The sequence below is a fragment of the Puma concolor genome, chromosome B3, assembly GCF_028749965.1.
Source record: "Puma concolor isolate L17-30 chromosome B3, mPumCon1.1.hap2, whole genome shotgun sequence".
Classification (NCBI taxonomy): domain Eukaryota; kingdom Metazoa; phylum Chordata; class Mammalia; order Carnivora; family Felidae; genus Puma; species Puma concolor.
In genome coordinates this window covers 1,258,181-1,275,120 of record NC_141672.1, presented here as the reverse complement: position 1 = coordinate 1,275,120, position 16,940 = coordinate 1,258,181, and the positions used below count along the sequence as shown (strand labels likewise).

Here is a 16,940-nt window from a genome sequence, read left to right as displayed (position 1 = left end):
ACTTTATGGAGTTGCTGATTCCCCATGTATACGTTTGTGATGCAATATTTTAATTTTCCTCTTCTTTCCTGCTTCATTTCTCACAAAATTTTAGCTTCCATGTCATTTACTCATTCATCTGCTTCTTTCTGCCTTGAGTTCATTATATTGAATCAGGTTCACATCTTGGTCACAGCATTTTAAAAATTTCAGCCTGACTGTGTTTTAGGTCTTTTCCATCTGTAGTCAGCGTATTCTCATGTCTTCTAGGCTTTCTCAAGCATAGCCAGTATCCTTCTGATAGTTTTTAAAAGTTCAGTTTCCTTATGGTAGGTATTAATTTCAGTTTGAGGCTTATTATTTATATGTGTTTTAATTATATCCCTGGCAATGTCCTTTTATGGTTTTTTCTTTGGAATGATTTCCTCCATCACTCTGTATGTCCATGTCTCCTCTTTCTTAAGTGTTTTAGGAAAATCCTGTTATGTTTTCTGCTTCTAGAGTAGTGTCTTTTTTGAGAAATGTTTACATACTGTTGACAACCTGACATTCTGGAAGCATTTCTTGCATGTGCTGTGTGCACTGTGCTGTCATGTATTGGCTGCTCTGTCCCTGAGGTCAGTCCTCTGCAGAGTTCTCCTTGCAGGTCTCCTTGCAGGACTCCAGGGGAGAGTTTTTCAACTTTGTCCATAGTGTTGTGAGTTTTAACTAGGTGAGTTTGGTCTCCTTATTAAAAGAGGCTAATTCCTATTTCCCCTAGAGGTGAAGCTATGCCTCACTATATGGTCAGTAGACTTGGTGCCTGTGGGGGTATATGGTGGTTTTTGGAAGGAAGGGTGCAATGGTGGTCTGGGTTCTAGGCACTCTTACCCTAGAAAGGAAGCACGTGAGGAAGGAAAGGTGGGTATAGCTTGGTGTCAGTGGCTCAGTATCTACTGGGGGGTGTTGTGATGCTCACTGAATTCTGTCCATGATAATTGGTGGGAGGAAATATTGGCATCAACTCCTTCTCTAGTCCCTGCAGTTGGAGTTTGCAGCCACCCCTGTTCAGGAATCCCTCACATAGAACAATCTGTACTCATGGGTCCCAGGCTTCCTTCAGAATCCGGCCTTCACCCTGCCTTTGTCCAATCCATTTTCACACCTGGCAGCTCAGGGCTCTTATGTTTTATCTCAGGAGCTCTAGCTGGGTGTGAGTACACCAAATTGTATGAACTCAATGCGACAGGGACCCCACTGATCCTCTGGGACAGTGTCTTGCTGTGATGTGGTTGGAGCTGGTTATCCCAGAAGGGCAGTTGCATGAACACTAGGAGCTTGGAGTTCATGGTGAGGAAGAACAAGAAGGGAGCGTTCAGTTAGCTGCTCTCAGCAGAGGCTCCTATGCTAATGACCAGGGCAGTGCAATGGTGCCTGTCAGCTCTCCTGCCCCATGAGGGGCAATGCCCTGTCTCCCAAATGCACTCCAAGAAGGTAACTGTCTCACCCGATATGACCCAGGGGATCCTCAAACCACAGGAGTCCATATGGGCCTTGGGGCTCCTTCTCCACAAGAGCACTGCTATGTCCACCAGGGTCCACCCCAGTGATGGCATGGACTTCTAAGTCTTCAGTTTTTGAACTCGACATTTACAGCAGGTTGACTTGTCGTGATTACCTTTATGTGTCATCTTAACTGCATCCATCTTGACTGGATCATTGGTATCCTCCTGCCCTTGTTCTTAGAGTTACAGCATAGGCTCTGCAGGTTCTGAGACTAGACACTAGTTCAGAATCGGGCGAGAATTATACCACTGGTTTTCCTGGCTCCCCAACTTGTGACAGTAGATCATGGGACTTCTCAACGTATTTTGTCATGGAAAACAATGTGCTTTGGGTTCTGTTGCTCAAGGGAATCCTGACTCATACATGGAGATGATTTATCTCTTGTTTAGAGGAATTGAATAAAGCTGTAGCTCATTTAAAGTCTGAGTAGCAAAGTGCCATGAAGGAAGTGTCACGTTGTTTGATTGGGACAAGGGCTGGGTGAAGATAATGGGGGCTGTGGGAGCTTGTGGTCCTGGCTGCACAGGGAGTGCATCTGGGACTCATGTAAATGTTCAGCTATTGTGCCTCAGGAAATCTGCAATTCACTGATGTTGAGGGACAGGAGGAAGCAATGCAAACAACTGTGTCTTTGTGCATGGTAGGGTAAGTTTCCTAGGAAAACAATGATCTAATTCACACAGCTAATAGGTAAACACAGAATCCTGTGTCCAGAGAGGCTCCCTGGAGAAACTGCTGTGTGGACAGGAAGCCCTGGACCCTGAGAGGAAACCTGCCTGTAACCTCCATCTTCACCTACTCCTGGCAACACAAAGGAGAATTGTGCATAGTGTGCGCCCCCTGGTGGTGCTGATCCCCTCCTGCAGGGAGGTTTGTGTGTGGGTTCCCAGTGAGGTCCCCTCACCCTGTCTCTTGCACAGTAATATGTGGCCTTGTCCTCGGCCCGCAGGTTGTTCATCTGCAGATACAGCGTGTTCTTGGCGTTGTCTCTGGAGATGGGGAATCGGCCCTTCACGGAGTCTGCGTAGTATGTGCTACCTCCACTACTAATTTCTGAGACCCACTGAAGCCTCTTTCCTGAAGCCTGGCAAACCCAGCTCATTGCATAGCTACTGAAGGTGAATCCAGAGGCCACACAGGTGAGTCTCAGGGACCCCCCAGGCTGTACCAGGTCTCCCCCAGACTCCACCAGCTGCACATCCCACTGGACACCTGCAGACATAAGACATCTTGGTCAGGAAACTGTCACACATCTACTGGTCTCACTCATATCCACTCACATCCTCAGTGTCTCTCATTCACCATGAATTACCTTTTGAAAGAGCAACCAGGAACCCCCAGCCAAGCACAAACTCCATGGTGAGGTGTCTGTTCTGTCCTGGTCTAGAATGGAAACACCTGGGACTCCCGGGGCTGGGGCTCCTCTCCCTGCTGCAGGGTCTGGGATGGGCTGGTTGTATCACCATAGAGAGCACCCCATTTGCATGTGCTCTGACGTATATATGAAGCTCCAGTCTTAGATTTGATTCTTTAAAAGTGAACAACAGGGTTAGGGACGCACTTGTAGTTTAGTTTGTGTAGATGGTGCTGTGACAATTTGAATGCAGTCCTGTGTGCATTTTTACAGGTCTTTCATCAACATAGATCATTTTCACTCTACAAGTATTTTACATACTTTTTGAAGTTTAACCCAAAATACTTTATTCTGTGCCATTTTCACTTGTATAATTTTGTTATTTATTTTGCATGTATTTTCATGCTGGTGTGTAGTATCACAGGTGGTTTATTTTTATTTATTTTTTTTGTTCATTTTGCATTCTGCTCTTTCCTCATTTACAAAAACTGGTTCTAATATTTTTTGTGGTATCTCTAGGGTTTTGTTATGTTTGAGATCAATGTCATCTGCAAACAAGTAATTTTCCTTTCTCCTTACTGATTTAAATGTCTTTTATTTTTTTATTCCCTATTTTTTTCTGGTTACGTCCTCCAGTTGTAGGAGAAGAAAGCTTTTCCCTTCTTTCCTTCTGGGATTTAGCCAGTGTAAGTATTCAATTGACACAAGACATATGTACAGGAGAGAATAAATTTCATTTTGCAAGTGCCTGGCCTTCCTAATGATATGACACCCAGAGAAAGGAGAAAGCAGGTGGCACTTGTGATTTTCAGACAACAAAACATTGGATTTGGCAAGAGTTAAGTTTGGGGTATTATGTTAGTCACCAAGTAAGTAGGTTTGTTTGCATATCCTTCTTGTCCCTGTGTTCCTTATTCTGGTGCTAAGGATGGTTCTTCCCTCTTGGTACGCGGGAGGGAGATTTATATCCTGCTGTCAAGGGACGATGGAGAGGCTGAGTGTACTTGGACTATTTCTCAAGTGACTTTCACCCAAAAAGCAGTGTGACAAGATGACATAGTTTGAGGTGGCATATGTATTCTTCACGTTATCATGGGAATGCTTATGTTATCATTGCCTGGCTCCTGATTTGACAGGAAAGCCTTCAGCATTTTACCGTTCAATATGCTGTCAGGTGTGGGCTTTTCATAGTGGCCATGATCATGTGGAGGTAATTTCCTTAAGTTCCTTTTTAATTGGGTTCTTTTTAAATGATGAACATGTGTTGAATTTTGTCTAATGTTTTTTTGAATCAATTAATGATGGCTTTGATTCAATTATTCCCTCTGTTAATGGAGGACATCACATTTATGCATCTGTGTATGTTGAAGGATCCTTGCATCCCTGGAGTGAATCACACTGGATTATGTTGTATGATCCTCTCAGTGTTCTGTTGAATTCAGTATGCTCAGATTTTGTGAAGGAATTTTGCATGTATGTTCATTTGAGATAGTGACCTGTAGTTTCCCTTCTTGTGGTGCCTTTTTTGGTTTTGGTGTGAAAACAATGCTGTCCTTACAAATTTCATTTGGGAGTGCTGTTTTTTTTTTTTATCAGTGGTTTGTAATAGTTTGAGAAATATTGGCATTAATTCCTCTTTAAATACTTAGTAGACGTTTTAGTAAAGCCATGGACTCCTATGCAGATTTTTTGGAGGGTGAGGTTTTAGATAGAGAAATCTTACTAATTTTTCTTTTGTTCATTTTGTATTTTTCCATGAAACAGTCTTGGTGGACTACATTATGGCATAAAATGTGTAATTTGTTCCTGGTGATCTAATTGTTGGCCTATACATACCTAAGTTTTTCTTTAATGATCCTTTTCATGTCTTTAGTTCAGTTATGTCTCCTCTTTCAATTCTGATTGCATTTGTTTGAGTCTTCCCTATTTCCCCAGGCTACCGATTTGTTTCAAATTTTGCATACTTTTCCAAATACAAATTTTTATGTAATTGATTTGTTTTCTGTATTTGTGATAGTCTCTATTTTCTGTCTGCTTTATCTTTTTATGTTATTTTTATGTTTATCTTTTTATGTCAATAAAAATGCCAATGAGTTTTTTAAGGAACCTGAAAAATATAGAATTCATATGAAAGCACACAACACATGGAAGCAAGAAAACAATCATGACGTCGAGAGAACCTGGAGACATCACACTTCTCTCTCTCTCAAGATATTGCAGAGGTACATTAACCACAACAGTGTGCTGCTGGCATCAAATGAGACATTTAGACCAGTGGAGCTCATTACGGAGCCCAGAAGTAGACGTTTGCAGATGCAATCAGCAAATCCTCCACGAGATTTCCAACAATGCACAGTGGGGGGAGGATAGTGTCTCTTTAACATGGTGTTGACTAGGGGCACCTGTGTGGCTCGGTAAGTTAAGCATCCCACTTCCACTCAGGTCATGATCTCACGGTTTGTGGGTTTGAGCCTCACATCAGGCTCCTGCTGACAGCTCAGGGCCTGGATTCTGTTTCTGCCTCTATCTCTGTGCCTCCCTACTCATGATCTGTCTCTCTCCCTCAAAAACAAAGTAAAAATTAAAAAATAGTATTGATATATACATGCAAAATAACAACATTTGGCCATAATCTTGCTTCATACATATACGTCGACACAAAAAAATCTCAAAATGGATGAAGGATTAAGAAGAACACTTGAACCTAAATGCCTTCAAAGAAAACATGAAAGATAAACGTGATGACATTCACTTGAGAATGATTGATTTGATATAAAATCGAAGTCACAGAGAACAAAGCAGGCAAGGGTGACTACACCATACTAGAAGAGGGGCAAGCAAATATTTGCAGAGCTAGAAGGCAGTCTATGGGAGGGTAGACATTACAATAAAAAATACTGAAAGGAGTTAATATCCAAAGTGCAGGAGGGACAATAAGGTGTTCTCATTTCCCTGCCATCAGACCACACCTCAAGCTTCCCCCTTTCCCTAATGGAGACCCACCTTCATTCAAAGTGCTCCTCAGAGGATGAGTCTTAAAGATGTGCCCACTAGTGTCTAGGCCTCACATGCACAAGAGGATGGGTTGCCCCCAGTGCAGAACCTGTGCTCAGGGGGCCTGAGAAAGGAACTTCCCCCACCCATCAGTAGCCAGATGCCCTGTCTTGCTGCAGAGGGAGGACCTGACCCTGTGATAGACTTTGTTACCGCAGTATGTTCTTGTTTTACCTCCTCGCCGTGTGACACCCCGATCTTGTGAGTAAAGAAAGGACAGAATTTGATTCAGAAGGCAAAGCTACTGATTTGTACAATGTAGGAACCATAAAGTCTTTTGTCATCTATTACACCCCCCCATCTTTGTCCCTAACCGGGCTGCCGCTCATGCCTCAATTCCTGGTGATGAACATGCATTACTGGAATGAACATCTGCTCAACTTTCTTGTCAATGCCATTGCACTCTAATTCACAAGTTCTCTTTTCATGTATGCTTGGGGAAGGCAACTAAGTTGGGCTCAATTATACTCCAAGTTCTTGAAGCCAACTTACATTCTGTGCCTTCACCCAAGGCTGCACTCTTGTTTAGTATGTCCCTGACTTGTCACTCTATTACCAAAGGAATCAGGGAGCCCTTGCAGACTCGCCACCCTCCTAAAGCACTAGCCAGACAGGGCCATACACCCTCCTGTCTTCTTAATGTCCACGGTTGCAAACAGCTACTGCCAACGAGGACTATGTCACAGTGCTTCAAAACTCCCCACAAAGTGTCTTGTCAGTTTTTCACATCCCTCTCACTGGTACAAAAATGCAGTTGCATAAGCTTCTAAGGAAACCTGGCTACTGCTTCCCAAGGACCCCTAACTTCAATGCTTTGCTCTGTCTCTGTGAGCCCCTCACCCCTACCTGATGCTGCCACAGATTTCTTTTCGTGGCTTTCAGAGTCATTAACCTACTTTAAAGTGTTAATATGAGCTCTGTGCACACCCCAAACTCTCAGCTGTCTGAATATCAATAACATGTTTCACCTCTCATTCCATGGAAATGCAGTGGCTGCAGGTATCCTGCGACAACCTGTGCCTCTCAGATATGTCCTATAACTTTCTTCCCATGAAAATTAGACCTTGGGCCATCAGGCCCCACTGCATGCTTGCACCCCCACAACTGCTGTCTGGATACATTAGGATCCCCACTCACCTCTGTATTCCTCTCTGACAATTTTGTAATTTCCAGGCCCACCACCTACCTACCAGCTGGCCACTGACCAACCCCTCCATCATCTTGTGTCATGTTAACAGTTTAAATCGGGTTATCCCACTCCCTCCCTAAAAAGGGAGACCTGGGGTACCTGAGTGGCTCAATTGGTGGGCGTCCTATTTCAGCTCAGGTCATGATTTTGCGGTTTGTGAGTTTGAGCCCTGCCATGGGCTCTGTGCTGTCAGCTCAGAGCCTGGAGCCTGCTTCAGATTCTGTGTCCCTCTCTCTCTATGCTCCTCCCAACTCAAACTCTTTCTCTCAAAAATAAATAAACATTCAAAAAATTTAAAAGGGGAGACCCTACTTCATTCCACATGATTGCCCTCAGCTACAGGAATGGTTTCTGGGACATCTGGTGGTCAAACCTGAGTTCTATTTAAAAAAATTTTTTTTTTCTTTTACATTTATTTCTTATTGAAAGACAGAGAGACACAGGGTGTGAGCAGGGGAGGGGTAGAGAGAGGGGGAGACATAAAATCTGAAGTAGGCTCCAGGCTCTGAGCTGTGAGTCCAGAGCCCGATGTGGGGCTTGAACTCACAAACTGCGAGATCATGACCTGAGCTGAGGTCCATGGCTTAACTAACTGAGCCACCCAGGTGCCCCACCCTGACTTCTATTTTGTGATGGCTTCTGTATGTGGGGAAACATAGGAACCACTGAGGCCAGTGTCCCTACTAGAAGTACTCCAGGCGTCCTCTCTGCCTGCTGTAAAATCAGTCTAAGCCACCGGGCTCCCAGGTTTTCCCAAGCTTGCACATCTGCAAAGGGAAAGACCGCCACTGTTCACAGGCATTCCAGACATACGCTGGAGCCTTCAGGGCTGTTGGCACCCTCTGGAAATCCCACAGGTCCTAGCCGCCATGAGTACCAGAGGACAGAGGACATTTTTCCAGCCTGCCTATAATTGCTGCCCTATTATACGCAACTGATCTTTCTGCTAAAATTGCTAACAGTCACTCTCCAGCCCAAACCATGAGGAGACTGCCACTGTCTCTCCAGCGACTGGCAGAGCTCACAAGGCTGTCAAATACACAGCCAAGATCAGAGGCCCCTGTCCTTTCCTTCACTTTAGAAGCCTGCCTTTTTCCCTGACTTGGACTATTGTTTATCATGTAAGTTCCTCAAATGGGAAAAGACAGGTGGACAGATAATGATCAGATGGGGTGTACATCGGGGTTGAGTGGGCCTCCTGAGGCCCCTTTCTTCTCTCCTTTGGTCTTGCACCAACCCCATTAGATGGGATAATTAAGAAACTGAGAGACAGTGGGTTCTTCCCAGGCATCCACTAAACCCCTGACTAAATTATTTCCCAGGGCACTACTTGTAAATCTCTCCAAGTTTTGTATAATATCAGCAGGCCCCAGGGAGTCCCTCTAGCCCCTCCCTGCCCACTGGGGCTCTCCAGATGGATTTGACAAATTGGCTTCCTCTTTGGTTAATGGCTACATGTTTGGTGGATGGACTGATGCTGTCTGACTGGACCTGCCAATGCCACGAGTGTGGTGAAGAATGTAATGCCTGAGATGGTTCCTGGATTTGCCATTCCATTATGGATTTAGCCAGACCAAGGAACTCACTTCAGCACATAGACAAACTATGTACTTGCAAAGACTTGGGGGTGATAATTAGAATTTCATACCCCACATCATCCTTAATCATCACAGAAGAGGACGATGAGGATATGTGGGTTAGGGGAACAGATATGGAACATGAAAAACTAGACACAAAAGTCCTTCAGGAAAAATCCGCCTGGAAACTGGCCTGGAACATCCAGAATCATTGTCCTTGGCCCTTAATGAGATTTGGAATGCTCCAAATAGCAGGCAGGGACTGACCCCCTTTGCAACAGTATTTTCGAAAGGAATCCTTAACCCTTTCTTTACTGATTGAGTGAACTTCATGATAACTTATATGACCAAGTTGATGCCATGCATAGCCATGTCCAAGAACTAACAGGTACACTTGGGTCATATCATCCACAGACAATAAGAACATGGCCTCTGCCACTGTCTAGCCTTGCCACCCTTTCTACAGAATATGAGACGCTCATCAGGTCTTCAGAGAGCACCCAGTGCCACCTCGCTGATGTGGACCTCATGACGAACTCCTAACCGACTACACTGCCATCAGAATTAGGGAAAGATTCTTCTGGATTCACGCAAGCTGCACAAAATAGTACCAGATCACCATTGTCAAGACCGTGGATGACCATCCCCATGATGACCATTGGTAAGGATTCCCAGAGCCAATTCCCAGGCTCCGGAAGCACATGGCATCACATAGTAGGTCATGGATCAAAAAACTGCATTTCCGCCTAGTTTCATTTTCCGGCTCTCTCCTGTCGGGGAAAAAAAAAAAACTTTTTAATATAGAGCCTACCCTTTCCCCCACTATTAAAAGACTGACTACATTTCCTGCTCTCCCTCTGAACCTCTATGACTGTCTGTTCAGACTGCATCTGCCCCATTCACCTGTGTAATTATCTCAGCAGGTCAGACACAGACCCCTACACAGGTTTTCCAAGTCCCGTCTACATTAAATAATCAGTCTGATTGTCAGTTTTTTTGACATCAGGATAGCAAGTAAGCCCCCAAAGTAGTGTTATTTCCTGCCAATGCAAGCAGGTGAACGCACCATGTGGATGGACAAATGGAAGGGTGTGGTATCCACAACCAGCACGACAATGTCAGTCTGCCTTTCCTTCCACTGCATTGATTGGGACAACAACTTTGATGGAAGCTTCAGGATGGTCCTTTGCTCAGGTGAAGTATTGGGAGAGAATATTTCCCTTTGTATGAAGACACTCATGGTGCTGGGTTCTCTCTCTCGGTGACATAGCAAGGCAACCTGGTGCCAGATGGTCACTAGGTGCTCCAGCATAACCCCCATGGCACAAACACTTTCCAGATCCCAAAATGTTTCATTGGCACTCAGACTACCTGTGCATCAACTGGCATAGCTCAGCCACTTCCAGGTAAGGCTGCCTAACAGCACAAATCATATGAGAGTAGACCGAAAATCTGGAGTAGCTCAGTCAGGTGACAAAACCCACCTTATAGCTGCTGAAGGGCTGCAGGCCTCCCATGTCTCACAAACTTTCAGGAATGGATGATAATTGACCAGTGACAGTGACCCTCAATTGCCCAGACCAGTAGGAACTCATGACAGGCTCTACATGTGCTGGTCAGGCTAACATCTTGGCACTCTTTGGACTGTTAGGAATTCCCAAGGCAGCAGGGTAGAGATGTACAGGTTGAGAGCAGACTGTGGCTGGGACTCCTTGGTCATCGATGCTGAATGGGACATACTGGCTAGCTCAGTCATGACAGAGTCTCCCCTGTGGCCCTTGAGATACCTTCAACTGCCTAGACAGTCTTGGGAATGTGAGGCATCTTATGGACAGCTGGGAATTTACATTTCAGTAGTCAACTGTAAAGTGCCACCTGATAAGAGGGGGCTTTAATGCCCATCAAGTGGGCAGACTGAAAGGAGAAATGGTGTGTTTAATGTCCCCCCTCCTTCAGTAAATCTTGAAGTAAGGGGTGCAATTACTCAGTCCTCTATTGTACACAATATTGATGTACGTATACTGTCTTAATTGGATGTGTGGGGGGGTGCAATTTGCAGTCCTACAGACTCCTGATATGTAGCTCCCCCCAGGAAAGCCAGGCACTGGGTTTGTTCCCACTGGCCTTGATGGCATGTGAGGGCATCCACACCATTAAGAAGACAATGCAGGGTCAAGGGGGCCACCGTTGCTAAAAGAGATTCAGTAAAGATTCTTCCAATAGTGACATCAAAGCAATGTTGAGACCCTTCTGCTATCCCTCCCTTTATACCTAGTAAGCTAAAGAGCACCACACTTATATTTGGAGGGGTTCCTGGGAAGCACTGTACCTTGGCTTCAGGGTCAATGAGAGAAATAAAGTGTTGTCTGTGTCTGTGTCCTACAGGGTAATTACAGAAGTATACAGGCAGTTGTCCCAGGAGGAAGGACCTACTCCACAAACCTCCAGGACCCTAGGCAGGGGCCTTGGCATCTCCCCACCCACTGGGATCCCAGCTCCCCACTACCAGGGCTGTCATGTCCAGAGAAGTGATGGCACCCACCCGAAGGGTAGGAACAGCATTCTCTCGAAGATCCCAAAGAGTCTGATCAAAGTTTCTGACTTGTGTTCAGGCTGCCTGAGATCAAGTCACTAGGGACCCCTCTTCTCAGAGCTGTGCATAAAGAGTAGTGTGGGCCTCATCTCTAGGGCAAGAGATCTGGGTTGAAGTTCCACCCCTTGAATGGGGCACTGTTGGGACCCTCCTGTGGGCTCCTATCTATGGAGGTGGTGATCCCATCAGCATTTGCAGCAAAGAAGTCTTGGGCTTCTTGAAAATTCTCCTTTTCACATCTGACTATGGCATGCATGCTAATGCCTGCTACACTAAAGCTGGTATTTCCATGAATTGTATTGGCACAAGGCTTAAGATCAGAGTGGTCCTTTAAAAAGAACTCCTTAGATTCTGTTGTCAAATGCCTCTCCTCCTGGTGGAAATGGACAAGGGCTCATGGGCACATGACATAAGGCAAAAAGAAAAGAAAACAAAACAAAAAACAAGACCCACACCCATTGAATTGTCCCCATTCTATCTTAGAGTTGGATTGCATCACGTGGGCTTGACCTCTCCCAGTGGGCCTGTGCTGTCGTGCCATAAAAATCCAATCCGGAGAATCAGAGCTTCTTTATTCCTACCTCTGTGGGCTCTGGGGCCCTGGAGAGCCTCTTCATCAAAGCCTTCCTTTTTTATATGGTCTGTGTCTCCTGATCAGTGCCTCGGTGCGATTGTGATAGCCATTTGATACAGTGAAAAGACTGGAAGCTCCGCAGGTTTTCTCTAAGTAAACAGGCCATTGATATCTTGAGCTTTTCAGTGATTTATGAATCTGGGGCACTTGGACCAATCCATGTCAAGTGCTTAAAGCAACAGCTTGGAGCCAATTGTGAAGACCCACTAGAGCCAATCAATGTCCTTGTCTCCCTCCCTTTGGACAAATGATTCCAGGAAACCTTGCATTTTCATGATGGTGTAGTGCCTGTCACCATTTCTCTCTTTCACCCTGGTCCGTGGATATGTTGGTGTAGTGGTCTTGACAGGGAGGACCTGGGATAGAAGTTAGCTCTTCCCAGACACGTGTGCTGAGGCCTCCCACACTAAGGTGTCCCCCACAACACCTGTCAAATAGGGAGCCATTGTCAACAGCAGTGAGGAATACAGCCTGTCCTCCGCCCAGGGAGACATGATGCTCCTGGTAGAGTTGCCTCTGTCACTAGGTAGGCATGGCTAAGCAAACACAACACCAGGGTACTGGTTGCAACACAGTGGACCCAGCAGCTGGCGTCTTCTTCGACACTAATCTAGGGATATGGTCTTCGGTGTCCAGCAATATCTCACTTGGAGATCAGTAGGAAATACACACCTCTGGAACCCCAGGATGGTGCCTGATTGTTGGTCTCTGCAGGGAGTCTGACCTTTTATGGCACTGATAACTTAGGATGGGGGTTTCTGGCAACACCTGGCATCAGCCCAAAGCAAAGCTACAGACCACCAGCAAGGTCCTGCTCCTTCCCAGAGCAGCTGAGATGTGTGGGTGAGGAATGAGTGAGCCATTCTCAGTGCTAACACATTGTTGGAGGGCACCATCTAGGCCCCCAATCCCATCCCTGGGGACAAATGTGTTGGGGACCCCAGCTGTTGTACAAAATTAAGAACATGTAGACTATATCCTGATGAAGGAATAGGCAAGAGCCATTGCTTAGGGGGTGGACAGGCGGCTCCCTAGGCATCTGAGCTCTGGCTTTGGATACATGAGATGCATGGGGCCCTCCTAACTCAAGGTGCGGTTTCAGTGCACCCCCAGCAAAGGAAATGGAGGCACAGGATTTATGACTCACAGGGCCCAGAAGCAAGGGTACACAAGGACCTTGGAAGGGCAGGTCTCCTTCCCACAGTCCCAGTGATCATGACATAGAAAACAGGGTAGCAAGTACCTGATTACTTGAGAATGGATGGGGCTGAAGTCCCTTACTTTTCACAGGCTCACCTCTGTGTGGTTATTTGAGAAGGCTCTCAGAAAACCAAAGTGGGAATCCTAGGCAGATCCTTATCTACGGTTAAACTCACTGAAAGGTAGGCAAGAGAAAGAGAGCAGGGGTTCACATTCATCGGGCTCCAACTGGATGCCAGAGTCATCCATAGGCACTTGTGCCTGCCTTTCTGATTCATTTCATTGGGTGCTCCATTCAGTCTCATGGTGTCAGTCTCCCACATTTGGAAATTTGCTCTCCAGCGAGGCACAGCTTGTGCTAGGTGGAACCTAATGCCAGTCCCCTTCCCTCACAGCCCACAGACACCCCAGTGTGGAACAGGCAGTGTGGGTGGGTGGTAGCCCTCCATTATCCTGAACCCACATTGGGACTGGGGGAAGACAGATTACCTGGAGAATGAGAAAATGTTCAGTGTGCAACCGCACAGTTTTGGAGACAACTCATGAATTTGTCCCTGAAAGAGCTTGTGTGAACGTCTCTTAATTCTGGAAGCATATACCTCAGTTCAAGACCCAGATGCTGACTCAGGTCCTCTTCACATAATCTGGGGCTCAGTTTGGGCTCTTGGAAGCTTAGATATATATGTAGAGGCCACAAGCATGCAGTTTTTAAGTTTTATTTCAGCGTTCTGGTCAGTGAGCCATGAGAGATGTGTGTCAGAGCCTGATGTGCCTGTGGACCCCTGTGTCTCCTACAGACCCCCGGACACGTGGATGTCAGCTGTGCAGCCTCATTACTGTATTTTCACACATGTACCAGTTGGATTGTCTATAGTTGTTCAGCAGTCAGGAGGCTAATTATGGATTGTTGTCAGCAACAATCAGTCCCTTAACTTTCTCGGGGTTGATAATTTGACATTTGTGGCGACACCACAAGGAATGCAGCTATTATGGCTTAAATGGGACCAAAAACTTCTCTGAGATATAACAGGGATTCATGAGTTTGCCTGACTGGCCGCATTCTTCTTGGAGGGGTCCACTGTCTGTGCTCCCACCAGTGCCTCGTCCAGTGCACCATGGAGGATCCCAGCTTATGTGTCAATGGCAGTTCCTGTTATTGTTGCACGACCCTCTGTGACTGCATTTCCCAGGATACAGTCATAGTTCAGCTGAGCCACACTGCGACTGCAGTAGGTGTCCTGACAGAGCTTTCCAGAAGCATAGGGGGTACCAGTACTCACATGACCAATCTCGGTTGTTCCTGTGCTATGATGTGAATCCAGCCCCACACAATAGAACCCTGGATCTCAGATGGATGGAATCCAACATGCTCTTGCAGCTGAGGGAGATGTGTGACATTCCTACACTGCAGCCTTCCACACGGCACGTCTGTGTGGGAACAGGTTCAGCGTTGAATTCCCCGGGGTCTTCTGCAGTGTCTATATCGGCTGCTTTTTTAATTTATGGTATAGCAGACAATTTCACCTTTCCAGAATTTTTGCAAAGATTTCTTGGCAGTGCATAGTGCGGTCAGTGCAGTTCCCATGATAGCAGTAGCTCTCTTCAGTGCACGGGGTTCCATCTTGCCTACGGAAGTCATCAGGGCATGACAAGGACACCCCGGCAGGACTCTGGAAGATCACATATATTTTGGATTGGCCTGCCAAGTGTCCCAGCATCGAAATCGGTGCAGTTTGTATAGCATCTGCCTGTATTACATTTGTCCCCAGGGGTAAAATACAATCACTCATACAGCATAGATTGCTATAGCACTGCTCTAAGGAGCTGCAGTCACAATGCTTGCCTGGGTCAGCTAAGTAGTTTCCAAAATGATTGTGGGTCAGGCTTTTATTTCAATGCACCATTTAGATGTTGAAGAGGCACTTGCCTAATCTGCCACTGATTATGTACTGTGTATGAATGAAGGAACACTTACTGAAAGCTTCAGGTATACAAGGGAATTGGGTCCTAATGCAGTTGGACCTTTTCTGGCAAGCATATTCATCAGTGTCAACCCACAAACCAATATATTTTGCAATCTGATGTGTTGCTATGACAGACATGAGTAAATAATGTCTGCCTAAATAACCCATCATGATGGGGCTTTGTGGATGGCATATACTGCATACAGCTGGACTGAAATTAACTTCATGGGATCCATCTCAAATCGCAACTAAGGATGAATGTGGTTTAAGAATTCAAAAACCCTTGGATTCATAGTATCAAAAAAAAAAAAAAAAAAGGACTCTGATGCAACACATATTTGCCCATGTTAGCTGGATCTCTCTCATTATAAATTATCATGAAACCAATATAGTAACTTACATGAATCCCATGAAACAATGAGTCAATTAAGCTAACTAGTCTCATTAAGAATTGGGCACATTTTGACACGTGATTGACACATGGTTGAACACACTGTATATTGTTTAGGGTCTGAGAACAAAATTCCGTGATGGGATGACTACAACTTACCAGAGATCCTGAGGGCTGCACTGGTATTTGCTTGAGGAACAGGGGTCCCTATCCTCCTTATATCCCAGGTTATAAGTAGGTCCTGTTGCATTGGTGTCTGCCACTATCTGAGAAACAACGTGTTCAAACCGTTGGGAATCGCTGAGGGGTCTGATTTCATAGGCAAGGTCATCCAACTTCATGATACCTTCAAGGCCCTGATAGCACATGTCCATGGAGACCATGGAAAGAGGAATCTCCTCCAGGTAGCCGAGGTAGTAACAGGCTGGAGGCATGGAGGGGTAGTCCATCTGCAAGTCTCCCTGATCATCCTGAGTGATCATCAGCAGATGTCTATACCTAAAGTGTTTCTTTGGCCACATGTGGATAACGGGTCTCTTGTCCCAAAACACAGGCTACAGGACAGCCAACCAGTCATCTGAATGCCCTTGCCATTGTGCAGCTCCTTCTTTGTAATTACCACCTCAAGGAGATGTAGCGTCATGAGGGACGACCTTGAGAACCCTGGACAGGGGCCAGCACTGCCCAGAGAGCAAACTGCAAGAGGGACGCCCTCAAGGTGACCTGGCCCTCTGCCAGCCTCATGCCCCTGCTCAGGGACATTTGCCAGTGAGAGTGGATAAATGGAGGATCCTCAGCAAAGTGAGGTCTAGGCCATCTGACAGAACAGAGGGCTGTACCGGGTGGCCAGCACCCTACACCTGGGATCCACCTGTGGGGTTAAGTAACAGTCCCAGGGTGTGGCATTGTGTGACCCTGCACAACAGTTCAGCTAGGGTGGATGTGGGAGAAGCAGGTGAGCCAGTTCAAGCGTGCTCACATGGACATAGTAAGGACTCGGACCCAGAGACATGGCTCTATTCAACACATTCCATCTTTCCTCCAGCTAGTGAATATGGGATATGAAATTTTAACACCCTGAACTTCTCTACCAATTCCATGTCCTGTGGTACTGCTGGGTCACTTTCTATGGACGACTGCTTTTCCTGATTATGGAGACCAATGCTTCCTACTTCCTTGGGATGTGGAGGTAGACGTCAATTTTGCCTTTGTACGTGTTGAAAAACATTGCTTTGTAATTTTACATGTCTTATTCTGGTTGGCTATTAGTTTGCAAGCCATTTGATCCTTTTGGTTGTTACTTTGAAGCTTCCTGTGAGTTTACTGAGGAAACATTTCCCAGTATTCTGTGTCATGATTGGTGAAGTACAAGGTTGTATTTTAGTATTTTCTTATGCCAGCTGGGGAGAACAGAAAGTACTGGTGACCATGTGTGAGCTCCAGGATTTTTTCCCTCTAAT

The 16,940-nt window shown here is 45.8% G+C and overlaps 2 pseudogenes across 1 annotated transcript in view; both read right to left on the bottom strand.

The window, feature by feature from the left end:
• Positions 1-16,940, bottom strand: part of LOC112864445 (immunoglobulin heavy variable 3-23 pseudogene) — an 82,737-nt pseudogene that overhangs the window by 22,503 nt on the left and 43,294 nt on the right. The gene's annotated exons all lie outside the window — the stretch shown is intronic.
• Positions 2,320-16,224, bottom strand: LOC147579620 (uncharacterized; annotated as a pseudogene).